Source organism: Grus americana, chromosome 19 (assembly GCF_028858705.1).
Source record: "Grus americana isolate bGruAme1 chromosome 19, bGruAme1.mat, whole genome shotgun sequence".
In the NCBI taxonomy this organism is placed as follows: Eukaryota; Metazoa; Chordata; class Aves; order Gruiformes; family Gruidae; genus Grus; species Grus americana.
The window spans coordinates 11,961,454-11,978,439 of NC_072870.1; the positions used below are offsets into that span (position 1 = coordinate 11,961,454).

The following is a 16,986-nucleotide window of genomic DNA, read 5'->3' on the forward strand; positions in this document are numbered from 1 at the left end:
ATATAAATAAGCATAATTCTATAGCACTAACAAGAGCTATGCTGATGTACAGTAGCAGAGGTCACTGAAAATCTTTAATATTTTAGTCACAAGAAGTACAATTCCTCTACGTGAAGAAAATTAAAGAACTCTGACAAAAATGCAGAGTGCGTCTTATTCTTGAGGGATGGACCTTGACAACATTGCTTTACTCATGGCACAAAACCACAGTATAAAGTCATATCTGAGCACCTCACGGTATTGTTTTTTTTCCTGTTCATTACTGAAAGATTGGTTGAAATCTATGCTATACTGATTTTTTCCATCTATCTTTTGTCAAAAGTAACATCTTGTAAAACGAGAGGGAGCTGTTCCTGTGGCAGAGCTTCTTGTCTACAGGAAATGTGTGAGAGCGCCTTGCAATATTAGTGTTATTATCTGCATTGGAATTGTGCCCATACTCTTCAGTCAAGGATTCAGGCTCTATCATGGTAGGTACTATATATACATACATATCTAATGAAAAAGTTTCTGCCGCAAAGAATTTGCAAAGCAGACTAATGACAAGTCATGAGATGAGCCAGAACAAGGCAGATGAGCCAAACAGGTGGGATGGGAATGGGGAGGAGGTGACAGTAATATGAGCCTGTTTTTGTGTAGACTAATAGAGCACACAATATAGCTCACCACCTGCTTAGCTGATATCAACGGGCAAGTTTTATAACACTATTTTTTTTAAGGACCTGCAGAAACATAGTGAGTCATGGCTGATGGGTGTTATGGAAGCCCCTAAGAAAGGCTCTGATGACACTTCAGAAAAAAGCTTTTCTAGCCTCCAAGGGAAAAAAATGACTGTCTTAAGGAAGCACTTAACAGGGTTACTATCTCATGAGCTAAATTATTAAAAAATATATACAATAGACTAATAAGCATAAACCTTTGAGGAACATGTCATAATCCCTTTCCTGCTTATTTACACTGCCATCTTTCCTTACATCTGAAATGGGTTCTGTGTAGCCCATTTGTGACTTTACTCAAAATCACTTTAGCAACACTTTCAACAAGCAAAGCCCTTTCCCCAAAGTATTAGAGTATATAGATTTACGAGAAACAGTACTCCAAAACTAATGCTGATCACAGTGACTAACTCCCTAGTGAAAAATACCCATAAAAGTTACAAAAATCCCAATTTGACATTCATTACCAATATGTCACATTTTTGGTGATTGCAATGAGCTGAAGGATCCGTGTATGGTGCTGTTTACACCGATTCTGTTATTAACATTATAAAAAACCTAACCAACCAAAAAAAGGCTGTTGGACCTCAGGCTCTGTAAACACCACTCATGGCTGTGATGACTTTCCTTGCAGCCAATACAACACAGCTTTGCAGCTACCTGCACAAGATTGAGCTCAGTCACTTCCTTAATTAATTGTAGGTTAATGACTACCTACTCAGGGGATCTTGTAAAGAAAAGTAGACAAAGGCCATTCCCAAGATGGATAAATGGGTGATGGCAGCGTCAAATGTGTCAACTGCAAATCCTGTTTTGTATTGCGCTGCAGTGCCCCATTCAGTGCAAGAAGGGCTAACGCACATCAAAGACAGAAGGTGGATCAAATTTAACATTTAAGATAATAACTGATTTGGTTATTAAAGTCTGGAATAAAGATCTTGGGAACTGAAATGGTATAACAGTTAGGAAAGATTCCATGCACAAAATGCAGAGAGTGGCATTTCTGATTTTTAGTTACAGGTGACTCAGAAGTAGACCTTGACAGGAGTAAGTTTTCAAACATACCCTTCTCTCAACACAGTTGAGTGCAAGATCATGATGTCTTGTGGGCAAGAAAATCTTAATTAGTTGGCTCCTGGATTCTGTCATCATAACCTTTACCCTCTGCCCGTTATGCACTCCTCCCACAACAGACATGCCCACAGGAAGGTAAATCTGCCCTGGCCTGACAGGTCAGTGAAGCTCACTCAGCCCTGAAGAGTCCCATCTTCCTCTAGTATCTAAAACTGAACAGTGGTTTTCCACACTTTGAGCTTCATGGGGTGTGTCTGCTTTTGAATACTTGATATGTTCTATCAGTAAAGTACAAGAGATGAGGTAAGACTTCACAATAATCCCTCCTGAGAATTATTCACAGCAAAAATACGGTTTCCATTAGCTTTCATGAACAATTAGAAAACCATTCTTCCATCACAAGGACAATAAGTTGACATTGCTGTTGCAATGTTTTCATTCTGCTTGTTTGATTCCAGTTTTGGTTTTTGTATTTGTTTACTAAAAGCCATTGAGCCTCACACACTACAGGAATTGGATACTGTCCAAAATAAACATATGTAGGGCAGAAAGATGTTACAAAAATTCAGAAATATAGACCAAGAGCTGACTTCAAAATGGCTTCAGCCTGACTAGACCATTTGGTAGCTCACTTTCCAAGCACACAAGATGCACTCATTATGGCTTTACCTAAAAAGTTCAGTTTAAAATACTGATCAGAATACCTCCAGGCTTCAAAGTTAATCTCTTATTTTCTTCCAATGTTTTTTCTCTAAAATATGATTTTCTCTAAAATATGATTTTCTCTTTGCAATGAAACCTATGCTAGGCATCAGCTCCATGCATTTTTTTGGTTTGGATTCATTTCACTTTGGCATTTGAGTACAGGATGTGATTATACTCTCACTAGTCAGTAAAGTGATCCCTCCGTTCCCTTTCCAACCAGTAGAAAGATAAGCAACTCCAAAATGTGATTCAAATAATAGACTGAATTACTCCTTGCCCTTCTCTCCACTGAAGACAGAAGGAGTAGCAAAACAAGAATTATAATACAGATCCTGCAGTTACAAGCCTAAATTAGGTAGGATGATTCCAAGTCATGTCCTATGTTGAAAATAGAAATATAATCATAGAATGGTTTGGGTTGAATGGGACCTCTAAAGATCGTCTAGTCCAACTCCCTTCCATGGGCAGGGACATCTCTCTATAGATCAGGTTGCTCAAAGCCCCATCTGACCTGATGGGGCTCTGAATACTTCCAATGATGAGGCGATAATATGTTATGTAATACCAAATAACATCAAATATACTAAAAGAGTTTGTTTCAGAGTGGCGCTCAGTTTTGTTTTGGCATAGCTGGCACCTCATGATATAAAATCTGACTTTCCAAGTGTTAAAGGCCTCAGCAGGTATCTCAAGCAGGTACATGTACATGCTGTTATTTTTCTAACTGCCACGTGCGGTTCGATCCAAGGGCTTCTCCTCCAGCAGACAGCTGAGGGCGTGTTTCCAGCGCACACCTTTCACTCCTCCCTTGAGATCCTTCCTTGACTTCTTCTAAAGCTGTTTTCTTAGGAGCCCTTCTAATACAAATGGACTTTCAAAATAGATTCTGGTGCCCTCCTTCAGTTCCATCCTAGCACTCAGTTCAGTGATCTCTCTGTATACCGCTACTATGTACCAGTGAGAACGCAAATGAAACTTTGAAAATCATCTTAGTTTGTCATGTAAATGCTTTTGCTTTCCTGCTTGAGATATTTAGTTTCACCTGGCTCTTTCTCCCCTACTATTTAAACTGAACCTTCAGCATTCAATTGGTATTACCTTTTTAATTAAAAGTATTTTGGGGTTGCAAATTTACACCATACATTGTAAGAAACATTCACTATACAAACATCATGCTAAATCCCCTCCTTCAATTTTCCCCGGCATTTAGTACTGCAGGTGAAAAAACTGAGAATGCTATATGTAGAATGAGTAATATTCCTGACACATCCTGATAGTTCAAGGGATTGTCACAACAATATTCAATTTATAGAAGGAGATGTCGATGTTTGCCTTTAAGAAGAACTGGGATATAACAATTTTTTATCAATATCTAGATTTACTTTTCTTTCATAACAAGAAGTTAAAGAATACAGTAACAAACATGTTGCCTTTCTTTGTTAGCCTTGAATTTTTTTACCATATGAAATTACATAGGTGAAGCAAGACCTTTTCAATAAAGTTTGGATGTTCTCTGTGTATCTATGTCCATATTTCTCTATTTTACCAATACATTTGAACAAGAACTGCCTGAACAGATACAGCTATAAAAATAAGGAAAATTAAAACAAGAAAGCAGCTACAAGGCATGCCAGAGATCAGAAAAATCTGCCATGTTAATGACCCAGTGACTGTCAAGGTGCTTTATCTATCAGCCATTCAAAGCCTGATTAATCAAGTCACTTTCCTAAAGAATAAAGTGCCTTCTAGAGTCTGCTACAAAGAAATTACTGAAGCTAAAGGATTACTAGAGGTGTTGCACCCACAGACATCTATCTAGCTTTCTTATGTAGTTCTGAATCTTCTATTCCTGTACCCTGAGTGTCTCCCAGTGTCTGACACAGACACAAGAACACCGCTCAGACTGCAGACTGCTCTCATCAATAGGAAACAAGGCACAGAAATTAACTGACTGGACCAGCTTCACATGGGATATCTTTGGCTCCAACCAATGTTTTCCTTTTCTCCTTCCTTCAGTGGCAGTTGTACATAATCCCCAGCTCTGAAATTCAAGCTTTGATATAGCTAGATTTTTGTTTTGTCCTGGATCTATACCCCACTCCCTAAACTCAGTGCAAACTCGAACTGGGCATCGGATTCAACTTGTTACTTATACCCATAGGTTCTGTGTATGTTTTTTCATCATTCAGTACAGAAATCTAGACTACCCAGTTGGATTCAAGTTAGTATAAACCTAAATTTAATTTTACACACAGGGTTTTTTGGGGGCTAGAACCTTAGTAAGAATTGGTATAATTCCACTGACCCTAAGAACCTGATCCTGTATTTCACATATTCCCACTAAATACAGTGAAACATCCCAATTCAATACAGATCCTAAAATACACTTTGGGACTAGAGCCAATTTGTTGAGTTGTTTCTAGGCTTTGATGTGTAAACTCGTCGTATGTCATTGTGATCTAATTAAACTTAAGTGGTGCAATAGATTTCCTGTCACAAAAGCAAAGATCCCTCATGTGTTGGGAATGTACAGAACAGCTGGCTTCAGCACAAAGAAACTAAGCTACAGGAAAACACAAGAAACCAGAGTCACGTAAACATGAAAGGATTAAACTGATCAATGGAATTGAAAATTTTGTTTCACCAGAGATAATTAGGAATTTTCCACTGCAGTAAGTTTTCATAGGAAAATGATGAGCTGTTGAATCCAAGTTGTGACATACATTTACACTGATGAATTTAAGACAAAAATCCTTCACCTTCCCACAAATACTGGATTTTCTAAGAGATTTGAAGATTGATGTTTTCACCAGGTCTAATTATCAAACACATACTGTACAAGACTCGATACTGAAAGAAAATAAATATCCTGAGTTCTGCCATAGATTCATAGCTGCAAAAATGCTACACATTTTGACATGGGTAAATTTCACAGGGAAGGTTATCACCAAAGATCTGAGCATGTAACTTCAGCGTATGCAATATCATTTCCAGTGAAAACTTGATGGCTATTTTGGTAAAATGGCTGTTTAATCAGAATCAATCTCATGACCTGACCCACTACACGTTCTAAGATACTGGGGCGCTGTACAAGTACAACTCAACAGTGAATAGATCCTGGAAACAGGTAAAGCTAAACTCTGCACTTGTATAGAGCACGACACTGGAGAATTGGCATAGTTACTACTGATAGTTTTACCCTTGCACAAAAGGACAATGAAACATAGTAGGAATCTACACTATTGCCTTTTGTTCTACAAACATCCCACAAATGTTACTAGTTTAATCTGCCAAGAAAAAACCCTCGACCTCACAAAATCTGGCTATAATCCTGACTAATAATGTAAATCTCCTTCTGATAACTTAAATATCATGCATAGCACAAAACCCCAACTATCTCAACCAAGAACTGTTGAGTCAGAAATAAAATAATCTGCTAATTGTGCTTTTCTGGAATGGATGACTGTATAATGTCCTAATCAGAAGGCTGAAATCACATTTGCATTTAGATAAAGCCCTGTTTAAAAAGAGACAAGTATAAAAGGAGACACTGAGACTATTGTGGCATTTCTCTGCATTGCATAATCATTTACATTCCTGATAATGATATTCAGATAGTGAAGCAAAGGCTGACCAAAGCCAATTAATCTTGCACTCCGCATTAGCAGGCTTGCCAATTGACCCAGTGTATAGCTGAACCCCTGATGATACTGATATGACACGGTGCCACTACTCAGATTTTTTTTCTTCTGCTATTGTGACTGTTTTTTAAGCAAATCCCTATGGTTCAACAGTTAGAATCTCAGTCCCTTCAGACTAGTTAAACAGCCAAAGCTGGGCTTCAGAGACTGGAAGTGCTAATTAAGGACTGCAAGAGTTACCTGAGCTGTTGCTGTTTACAGGTTGGCTCCCCCTTCCCCTCTTCTCCCCCAATACACAGGCTGCAGATGTGTCTTCTTATTGCTTCCAAGTATTACATCTTAAGAAGTCAAAGTCAGGAATTTATAATTCCCTATCCTAGTCAAACCTCATGATCTGTAAGGTATTGATTTTACAGTGTCCTAGTAAAGTAGCACAATAGTATTATGTCCATTTTTAACAGTCAGAAACCAGGACAGGCCTGGATTCCACTCAATTTGGCCACTTAACTAATATAAAGCTAGCCTCGAGCAGCACCTTGTCACTCACTGCCACAGGGCATCAAAGCTCCTAAGGTGCTGAATACCAACCACTACACAGTATTCAGCAGGATGGAGCTAGGTTCCCACAGACTGCCTCAGCATTCTGACCACCAAACCATCTGTCATAAATTTATCTTCACAATCAGGTTCTCTGTGGGGGAATGCATTGCCATTGACCATTGCCATCCCACACAAAGCCAAGCATGCAAAACAGCTGGAGGGAAAACAAACTAGAAATGGAGAGATAGAATCATTTGATTTTTTTTTTTTTTTACTGTTGGCTCTGTGTTACTGAAGATGCACCTCTGGGATGCAAAAGCTGGTACCAGAGTTTGCAGCTGGCTCCAGGCTCTTGCTCCAGATTGTCTATGTGAGTTGATCACACTGCATGTTCAAGAATAAATTCCTCAATCAAAAAAAAAAGACAGAACAAAACCCATACCATCTCCCTGGGTGTTAGTAGGTTGTGTTTGGACTCAAAAAAATTGCTGAGAAGTACAGAATGAATTTTGCAAATTAAGATTAAGCAAACAAACACTGTAAAAAAATTAAATCTAAGAAAAGCAAGTGCAAAGCATCTATTGAGTAGCATTAGTTTAGTTTTAATTAGGAAGATGCTTCAGAATATTCCCAGCAGTATAAGAACTCAAACCAGCAGAGAAGTGGACTGGTTGGTGGGGTGTTTTTTTTTTTTAAATGTATGTTTGATTTTAGGTAACTTGGGAATTTGGTGTTGAACTTGGAACATCTTATGCAGTTATCTTACCTAAGGTGCCAAAATTATTTGTCCTTCTTGAAAATGTAAATCCAAGCATCCAAAAACAAACTCTGCAAGAGAAAGAGAAATCACTAGTGAAATTACTATTAAAAATTTATAGCCAAGTTCTGTAATCTGACTCATCATGTCTTCACTGGACCTGCTTTTATTAGCATGAATACAGATTCCAAAAGTGGTATTTGTGCAAAGGGAGATGGTAATGTTTTCTGCACAGCAAAGTAATAATCAAACTGCCAAAATAAGAATTAAATTGGAAGCCTCTTGAAACCTCTTTAACCACAAAACATCTTGGTCTATGTTTTGACATCAGTCCAGGAAGACACACAAATGGACTGCTACTACTCAGAAGGATTCTTACTCTTTTGTCTTAGTGTTTGGCTACATCAGTCCTCCTTTCCAGGTTTCACAGGTTCCCAGCTAGTAAACACAGGAAAGGCCTATGACTCTGGGCTCTAACTTCTTAAATACACTTACAACTTACTGCAGCAGAGTGGCAGACCTTATCAGTTTCAGCGAACTAACTGCCTTCTCTGGTTATCACACCACAATGCATTTTCTTTATTCCCCAGTAGGTCACAGGGGTGACTAGTGCACTGTGATGGAGGGCAGCTCTGTGGTCCTGCTGCCCCAGGCAAACCAGCAAATGTCTGTCTCTACCAAGTCACATTCACTCAGAGCCAGTGAATATTTTGTGGCCGTGGGCAATGGCCTGCCCTGCAGATACACCCTGTTCGTTTATGGGTGAGCATGTACAATGCTGAAGTCACTTTCTAACAAACACATCTCTCCAGCATGCTGGCCTTTTATTAAGATCTGTTAGTTTGATGTGATCACTTCTGACGAGCTGTGGTCTGTCATTGTTGTGGATTTTGTCCTTTCTAAATATGATCTGTAAGGCCCTACTGCATGAATGCTGATAGCCAGTCTTGTTCTGTTCACTTCTATTTCTGTTCTTCTCTGCTTTATGCTTTGCTTGATGTGTGAGCGCAGCAGTATCAAATGACAGTGCAACAGCAGCACATTTTAGGGACACAGTCCCACAGCATAAAGTTAGCTTTACACAGTATTAGTAGAGCATACAGGAGATTAAGAACTGGCTAAACAACAGATCTCAGACCTGTTTGTTGACAAGGAATCACCATCGCTTGGACATCCTTCATGCAGTTCTACAGCAACAGTATTAGGCCTACTGCTATTCGACACTAGCAGCAGTTGCCTTGCTGCAAATATAATATTATAATTGGGAAGCCTTGAGGATGACAAAGATTGCCAGAGCTGTACATAATGACAACATGGCAATCAGAATGTGGTACGTTTCTGGATAAGCAGGGTCCAAATTTGTGCTTTAATACACCTGAACGTTACACAAACAACTGGGAGAGCAGGTTGTACCTACACAATAGGGAGCCACTCCCAGGAGGGAAGAGTTCTGAAAAAAGAACTAGTCATATTGAACATCAGCTCCTAGTCAGCTGCTGACAGAAAAACCTGCTAGAGTGATCCCTAAATGTATAAACAATTAAACTATGAATAAAAGAAAAAAATAACTTCACCTCTGAAAGTGGAATAGAGCTCCATTTTATTTTGTACATCCACATTTCTTAAAGGAAAAAAAAAATATATGGGCTGCCACTGTCACAGCAATTCACCCAGCCCTCAACCTGCTACTGACAGCCCATTGTAAAGGACAAAAAGGAAGGTGCTTCACACAGACCAACTGTCCTGGCAACCAGCACCTAAGGCCTGCAAGGCACAGGCCTGCTAGTCTGAGTAAAAGCTTAAATATACTGTATGGTAAAGGAAAACTGAATATAGGTATAATCAACAGGATTATAAAAAGCACAAAAGCTCTAGGTTTGGCCTTAAAGAGACATCAAATTCCTGTCATGATGAAGACCACTTATATAAATTAACCAAAGCCACTAGGCAAATGTTTTATCTCACACTCTCATTTGGTATCACAAAGCAGAGACATGCAATACATCAAACACAGCAAATAAAGCATCGAGACTTGTGCAACACCAGTGAGGGAAGATGCTGCCCACACTGAGGCCAGATTACCCTGTTCTGGATAATTAACAAGCATGCTCAGACTAATTAGAGTAATATTCCTTGGAGCATGCTAACTAAATGTCAAGTTCAGGCAGCAATAAGGGATAGCACCTGGTTTAGGTGCAATTCAAACTTCTCTACTTGTTCTCTTCTCCTGGCTTAAAGAAAATCCTGAAAGGCAGAGTCTCAAAAGAACTTTATCTTCCCAGCTGTAAACTGCTCAGTTCAACAGCTGTCAACATGAATTTTGTTCTCAGTGGTCAAATCTGTAAGTATTTACCTTTGAGATCCCACCTGATAGGAACCGAGTTGTATCTTGGTGCCATCAGCTTTAAAACAAACTGCCTGTTCATTCCTTCCTTTCTTGTAAATACTGTATTTTGAAATGTACCAGTGCTTAGTTCCAGTTTAGCAGTGATGGTTCTCCCTACTACTTTATGATAGTTAGCGTAACAACTTTCTGGCTGGGTTTGTATCACCTTCTGTGCTTTTTGAATCTTCAAATTTTTGAAAAACTTTTGATTGGGCACAATAGAAGCTACCACAAATTTTGTTAAAGGATGGATACCCAGTTAGCAGCATAAGGTATGAAAGTTCTTTTGAAGGGCACAAACATGCTGGTTTTGATTAATGAAAATATGAATTCTATGAAGTATGGGTCAGATAAGCATGGGAAGAAGTACCTTACAGCAGGTCCTCAAGAATCAGTAAGTTTTACATAAGGTTTTGTTACGGCTCCTAACTCTATTCAGTAAGGACTGAAACTGGTTAAAGTTTATTTTACCTTTATGCTTTAAAATAGGCTCATTTTGCTCATGCAATCCAACTTTATCTTTTTTTTTTTCAAGGCAAGACAGTAAAAGCACATAATCCAAAGAAGCAGCTACCACTTAGTGCAGAAAGGGCTCTACTTAGGAAAGTAAAAAGATGAAAGTTCAACAGAAGGGCAAAGTCATGAGAAGGTAAAGAGTCAGAATTTTAAAAAAGCAAAAGGAGTCACTGTGACCCACACTACTGACTAAATATTAAAAAAAGGTTTTTATTAAACCAAGAATGCCTAATATATAGCTCTTAAAACTCCTTTAGTGCAAACCTCATATCCAGCCTACAAGGGAATCAAACCTGCAGTATAACAGGGCTTTCTAGTATGACCTCTCATTTTACTGATCTACCACAGTACATCCTTTCCAGTCCTAACTATACACGCATAATCCCTAGTGACGATGGTGCTTGTACAATGCCCTGGTATCTACAGTGTGCCCTGTAATCATCCTTCCTGGTTTACATTATCCTTTACAGCAGCATCAAGAACAACTTGCTGTCTCATTATTTCTAATCCACACCTGCTGAATTTTAGCATCTTCCAATCCTTTGCCCTCAATTCAAGTAATAATCCGAGCCAAAAACCTTCCCTTGCATAAAGCCTGTCTGTGGTAGAATTATACCATGGATGAATTTGGCCCACCATATCTTGAGCAGAATACATGCCTGTTGATGGGGGAAACATTTATAAGCAGCAGTATTACAGAACATTTAAGTCTCTGAGTCTTTAGCCTCTTAAGGGGGATTTTAACTTGTACAGTTCACTAATCAGGGATTGTTACCATACCAACAGCTAATCATGTGGGCAGATGCCCACCATATCTTCAGAACATTTCTGAGGTCTTAAAGCCATATATCAAGTTTTCCCAAAAACTTTAGTGTCACTCTCCAGGGCCTATCCTAGCTCAAAGAGAACCCGTCTCCTAAGAAAAACAAGGAAAAAGTCTGGCTAGCAACAAGCTTATTGCAAAGAAAGGGTTCCCAGTCCAGCAACTGGTTTTTGAGAAAGGACCCTTATACCTGAAGAACCTCTGTTGGCTGCAGTGGGATGCCACAAGACAGCTCCTCACGCAGCCAGCTGCAGTACGAGACTTGCACATTCACACTTTGGATGGCAAAAGAGCTATATACCCCCCCTTCCTTCAGGGACCATTCTCTTCTACATATAAAATATAGTTGTTTTAGAAAGTCATAGGATATTCTTTTGAGATGAAAAGAACAATGTTGAAGGAACTCCATCATCCAGGAAGTCAGTACCTGGTTCCAGAAAGGGCTACTTAAGAATTGATTCCAGTGCCTCATGATCTGACCCAATTAAAAGAGGGAAGTAATTAAAACCTACAGCTGACAGTGATGGCAGATGTTAGCTAGTGTAATGTATTTACATTGCAGGCCTACACATTGCTTGAGCTCAGGACTGTGTTGCTGCCTACATTAGCTCAGTCCTTGTTTCTCTCCTGTTGAGTACAGGCTTCCCAAAGGAAAACACAAGCTGTATGCCGGACAAGGACAGTTTTGTACATTCTAAATAGGATTTGAAGTCTACCAATAGATCAGACTTCTAACAATATCAACAGGCTAGCACACCTCCACTGACTTTAACAAGCCTGCAGTCATTTACAGCACAGTATCTGACCTCCCAGGAGCATAATTGTCCCCGTGGTGCCAGGAAGGCACCTGTGCACGCCAGCACCCTGGTGTGCAAGGAGGCTTTTTGCCATCTATTTTCATGGCAAAGTCACGGCCGTGATTTAGATGAGTCAAGAAAGAGTATGTTGAGTACTTCCATGTTAGTAGTACAACTTCCCTCCTCCTCCCCTATCATCACCTAGATTTAAATTATCATGTAAAGTAATAAGATGAAAAACAGATGTTTTGAAAAAATTCTTACAAATTTGAGAACTGCAGAGGCATCTACAATTTAAAGCCACCGTTACTTCAAACAGATAACCATCTCATGATCAGTAAGTAACACTGCATTATAACGTTATACATTATTAGCAGTATTGCATTGCACCTTTTCAAAACAAAAGGTAATCTTATTTCTTTCCAACCTGATACCAACTGAACCTAGGATCAGAATGCCAGCAGCAGACTCACAGGTTTCTGGGATGAAGTGGAAGTAAGCAGTTTTCAACCAAGACAGACTTATCCATCTTTTAAAGTCTGTCCCAGAAAAATTCATCCATTGTTAAATAATCCTTACCATATACAGAACTCTCAGAACTCAAATCAAGTATAAATGCAAGCCAAATACCTGTAGCCTTACTTTCCCTGAAGAGAAACAATGAAAGCAGTTAAATAATATTCTTAATCTTCCACATAACATATCAATAGCAGAACCAAAAATAGATCCTGGATATCCTATTGGCCAGGTAAGAAAAATCTTACAACTGGGACATGATTTTTTCAAATTTTCACTTCCCCCCACCTTTTGGATATTTTCATCAATGAGCCGGAACAATATACAAGAAAAACACTCTATAGAACTCTGCAGAACATTTGTTTTCAGATGTACAGTGCTTACTTTTAATTGATCACACACAATGCACCAACTATATTAACTAATTTATAGCTCTGGCTGAGATGAAGTTAAGGGAAAAAAAAATATGTTTTATTGTCTATTGAGTTGAGTTCAAGCCAGAACTCTTGATCTAAGTGTCCAGCTCAGAGCTCTTGCTATAATAGATTAAACCCAACACGCTGCACTTTGCAGAAGGCAGGAGTTGGATCTAAATTTTGGCCCTTGGCGCTGAAGGTAAAAGCTTGTTTTTACCCTCAAAGGCAAAGTTCTTAGCATCCCAGTGCAGAAATCCATTGCCATACATCAAGACACCAGTGATTTAAATATCCCATTGCACTATGCTTAAACCATGGATGCACAAGCAGAAAGAGACAACGCCAGCCTCTTAGATCTCTAAGAGGAAAAAATATCTGAGAAAAGAAACTGTGCTCCAAAAAATTAAGCAGCTTGTGCAAAGTCACACAATGAGTCAATAGCAGAGCTGGGAATAGAAACCATATCTTCTGATTCTCAAACTACCACCTTATACGGAATCATGCTATTGATTACGTCTTACACAGTGATTCACAATAGCATCCCTAATTCAAACAGCTATCCTCTGAATCTTTGGAACCCATGTCTTAATTCTCTTTGATGTATGTCAGCTAAACCAGGTTCAATATCCTCTATATATATATATCTGAATTTTTATTAATGATTATTCTATTTTCTGGTTTTGACTGAATAGCTCTGGGGTGATTAAAATATTTCCTTTTTTCTAAAGTACTTGGATGTTGACACAGAATGCCACAGTATTCTCTTCCCTTTGCAGTAGACGGCACATTTATCAACACCCATCTGAGGGAATGAACATGGCAGGACAGTTCTTCTGACTGGCAAAAAGCACTTGACGGAAATGGAGCTGCCTTAGGTTTCATATGTGATTCAGATTTGTTTACATTTTGTGAAACCTCAGGAAAAAGGGGATAAAAGCTTTGGTTCAATTGAAGTCATGTTGTTAACCTCCAGTGCTAATAATTAACTCAATTATGCTGAATTAATTTGATGTAATTATTAGTGATGGTGCAAAGACAGTGGCCCAGAGAAAGTTTGAGAGACAGGAGAAACAGAAGTCTTAACAATACAAAACACCCCATAAATAGCATCTTTTTTTGCCAGAATGAGTCAAAGACAAAATGAGTTCATTACAGTCATCTGGCTTCACTCAACCCTCCAAATTACCCCAATACCCAGACAAATAGCTGTGAAATCCAGCAAGTGAACTAGAATTAAAACATGCCCTGACAAATTTGACACAGCACTCAACACAAGTGTCTTTCCCCATCCTATTATCTAAACAATACAGATTTAATAATATATTTAAGAGCCACAATGCTTTTCCTTTAACTGAAGACATTAATTAAGAACATTTTCTTGTTGTAGTGTTGTCAGTTGGGTGGTTTTTTTGATGAACAATCTGGAGAATGCTTATGGAGTCTTTTCATTTGATCTGCAGTTTTTATCTAGTATTTTCAGACTTATTCAGTTCAAAACAAACAAATCCCAACTATAAAAACAAACATCTATTTTTCTCCTTCCCCATTTAATATTTCTGTGATTTGCTTTGAAAAAGTATAATAGAAATGTATTCTTTGCTATGAAAATACACATATTTTACCAAGGCATTTAATTTTCTCATGTACTAAAAAAGTACTAAAAAATTGAAGGAAAAAAATCACATGTGATTGTCTTAAGTCTTGGGAAGTGGATTAAACTGAAAATGAAAAAGAAGAAATTCTATGCAGATTTATGCTTTAAGTATAACCAGACTCTCTACAGGACTCTGGCCTCCTCCCTGCGCTCCTCGAGGAAGCACACCTAGACTCTGGTACACTCCCAGTTAGGGTCTAGTTAGATGCCACAGACAAGGGATGCATTTACCAAATAAAAATCCCAAAAAACAAAATATGAAATGCTACAGCCAAGTCAATGACACAAGCCTCTTGTTACTCAGGCTAGAAGCTGTCAGTAGTACAACTCGTTCCCCATTTGTGGGCCTGCGCACCTGGAGTGCAGGGACTCCCACACACTGCAGTTCTGTGTATGAAGCCCAAGGTAAATATTTCATTGCCTTGTTTCCATCAAGCCTCACTGTATATGGATTTAGCACCATGGGTTGTTATTTTCCTAGCGTAAAGAATTTAAATAGTTAAGAGTTTAGATTACAGCATCACTATTTTTGATATTTTACAGTCCTGGAGGACCAGCAATATGTAACCATGAAGAGTTGTGTGCCTTTGCCTGTCTAGCTTCAGCCTGAAATACTACTTGACTTATATTTGTCATAATGCTGTAAATACACAAGCTTCTAAACTTCCACTGCATTTTTATTGTCCTTGGTGACAAGAATAAAAATATTACCTCTAACATCACCAGTTACTTCTGAGGAGAGAATCCAAGTGCTTAGCAGTAACAAATGAATAGTATTTCTCTAATTTGATAAGTAGGTGCTGCTAGCACGCCTACAGATCATATCCGCATCAAGTTCTGACAATTCTCAAACACAGCTGATCTTTCAGAACTCAGTTTAATTGCTATCAGGCTCTGATCAGACTCATCATTTCAAAGCAAGTTGTATTCCATGCATAATTTATGCATTTGATTTCAATAGATTATTTTCTGCCCTGTTCTGAGAGGGCAAAAAGTGTTTTCCATGGGGAAGCTGCTAACATTTTCTGAATAACCAAAGTGGCTTTCTTCAATAACAATTTTAAAAAATATTATTTGGCAAGAGACACCGCATTTTAAAGTAAATTTAGTGTAATGGATTGTTTGAAGTCTCCTACATTTATTTGGACAGCTACTGCAGATTTTCTCTATGCCTATTTACCACAATCTATTTAGTTTTAGTTTAGTGAGCTGAGAGTTATTGCTAGAAGAAATAAACTGAAATAGTGTATGTTGCCATAAATGAATTTACGTTCAGCATAAGAATCTAGAATACTGGTATTGTATCTGTATTGGAACTTAATTCGGAGGACTTTCTTTTTCTACCACAGACAAATGCCACTGAAAGCAACATTAAAATCACTAGTCCAAATTCTTTAGCTGGTGTAAATCAGCACACTTCTACTGAACCACAAAAACCCCCTTATGTTTGCTGGTAGCCTGAACACCCAGGCTTGAGTTTTATGATTGTAGCAGAGTTTCTCCAAAGTTACATAGGAGTAACAGCCAGTTGCCTTGAACAACTCTCAATGCAAGAGCATTTTAAGGGTCAATTAATGTTTGAAGCTATTTTGCATACATACTGTACATTAGCACTCTGAAGGCCTACAAGGCTACTAGAATTTAATATGCTATACAAAGCACCTGAAAAATAATTATTTCTTCCATATATTTCCACCGTGGTTTGAGTAAATTTTGCCGGATGTGACTCAAATATTGTATGTCTCCTCTCATTTTTTTCTCCTTCAACTTCTTCCTGCTTCATTAGATACGTTCTTCCTTTAACTTTACTACTATTTGTTTGGTTACCCCACTGGAAAAAAGATAACCCCAAAATCTCATCTAGTAAGGTACAACCCTACAAAATGCATGCAAAAATAACAGAACAAACCACTTGATTTCCGCTTACAGAGCTACCACAGAAAACACTTAGAATTCTACAGGTTGACCCAGAAGAAATACTTCCAACATTAGCAAATTCAACCACCATGTAAACAGGCAGCACAAGAAAACTGAATAAAGCTGGGCCATTTTGCACCATACTTGGCTTGGGAATTGGATAATGTTTTGAGAAGAAAAAAAATCTAACGAACAATCCCTACATCAAGGCAGCATATAGTAACAGGTAAGAATGAGAATAAAGCTATGTGGCATTTAGGACAATTCCTGCAAGTGACTGTGGTAAGCTGAGACATTTGAGTTAGCAAAGACCAGTCATTAAAGGTTTGGTTTTTTTTTTTTTAATCAAAATAAGTCAAGTTGGGAAGCAATCAATGAGTTTGGCTTTCATACCTGAAGGGGAGATAATCAAAGGAAAGGGCAGGTGGCATGGAGGGAAGGGAAGCATGGCTAGTAACTTTTTTAGCCAGCACAGAAGGAACAAGGAGATGTATGTGGTCTAACATTCTGAAACCACTTCACACCAAT

The 16,986-nt window shown here is 38.5% G+C and overlaps 1 protein-coding gene across 22 annotated transcripts in view; it reads right to left on the reverse strand.

The window, feature by feature from the left end:
* Positions 1-16,986, reverse strand: part of LYRM9 (LYR motif containing 9) — a 42,157-nt gene that overhangs the window by 4,911 nt on the left and 20,260 nt on the right. For 18 of the 22 annotated variants that reach the window (XM_054847244.1, XM_054847240.1, XM_054847235.1 and 15 more), the window contains one exon: positions 7,443-7,504. The exons of the other annotated variants lie outside the window; for them this stretch is intronic. The gene's annotated coding sequence lies outside the window, so the exon portion shown is untranslated. The remainder of the gene's footprint in view (positions 1-7,442; positions 7,505-16,986) is intronic. 22 annotated transcript variants of the gene reach the window in all.